This window comes from Perca fluviatilis, chromosome 3 (assembly GCF_010015445.1).
Source record: "Perca fluviatilis chromosome 3, GENO_Pfluv_1.0, whole genome shotgun sequence".
In the NCBI taxonomy this organism is placed as follows: domain Eukaryota; kingdom Metazoa; phylum Chordata; class Actinopteri; order Perciformes; family Percidae; genus Perca; species Perca fluviatilis.
In genome coordinates, this window is record NC_053114.1 from 43936144 (window position 1) to 43937372 (window position 1229).

A 1229-nucleotide genomic window follows, 5' to 3' on the forward strand; every position below is an offset into this window, starting at 1 on the left:
GTATTTAAATCAATAAACTCCCATTTAAATCTATATTTTGTCAAGTTATTAGTCAAATTATTGATTTATTTGGTAAGTAGCCATGTAATAAGCGGGATAATGTAGAGCGAGGCGGTTGTTATAGCGAATACAACCCCTTCAGGCAGATTCAAGACCTGATCACCCTGTCGGGGTTGTATTCGCTATAACAACCGCCTCGCTCTACATTATCCCTTACATAACAGACCGCTGCTAAGGATAACACACCGTTGCCATGCATAGCAGAGCGTTGCCATGGACACAGTTCTGTTCACTCTGGAGCTATCAATCAATCCGCTGAAAGAAGTCCGGATAATGTATCAGCTGTGGCCAAAAAAGTATATGTTTTAAATGTGTAACACCACCTGAGCCACGGTGAAACGTTTTTTCGTGTATATGGTTGAAATGACAATAAAACACACTTGTTGAGTTGATCGTCTCACTGTCTGTCTGTAAAGGGTAGGCGTGGCTTGGGAGTAGACGCTGAAGCAGTGAAGCAAGTGCATTCTGGGATTTGGTGTCTTTCATCAGCACATGAGCCAAAAACACATTTTCTGGCTTTTCTCGGCCTAGAAGCAACCAATTTCTAAAAAAGTTTCACATTTCTACTACATAAGTGACCCAATTTTAAATATATATTCATCTTTCTAATGGTGAAATATTCCTTTAAGGACATACCCCAGAACTTTTTTCTAAAGCACTACCCTACAATATGGAACCACCGAAATGGTTCATAGAGCTGATAATAGCCAGGATTTATTTGGTTTTTGACAACACTATCTGTTGACTTCAGCCACACAACAGGACAGTCTTAAGGTTCCACTGGGGATCAAACCCAGGACCTTCTGCGTGTAAAGCAGACGTGATAACCACTACACTATAGAACCACTGCGACAGACTGATCCCTGCTTGTTTAAAATAAAAAATTCAATTAAACAAACGTTCATTTTCTACAAAGCTGTCGTTCAGCCAGTGAGGATGCGATGTTGTACAGACGCTGTTTAAAACGCAAAACTTCAACTTCACGCCTGCAGTCGTGTCCAGGACTTTAAATTGGTAACCAGTCCCTCCAGAAAAAAAGCGATTATGCGATTGCATAATTCAATGAATAATAAGCTAAAGTCTGCATATTCGTTGCTTAAAATTGCATAAATATCCCGTATAATCCATCGCATTTTATAAGAAAACATGCCGCATAATCAAGGATTATT

General features: G+C 39.6%; 1 non-coding gene across 1 annotated transcript; it reads right to left on the minus strand.

Moving 5' to 3' along the window:
* Positions 1 to 832: 832 nt before the first annotated feature.
* Positions 833 to 905, minus strand: trnav-uac. The gene has a single exon. It is a non-coding gene; the product is annotated as a tRNA-Val (tRNA).
* Positions 906 to 1229: the final 324 nt, after the last annotated feature.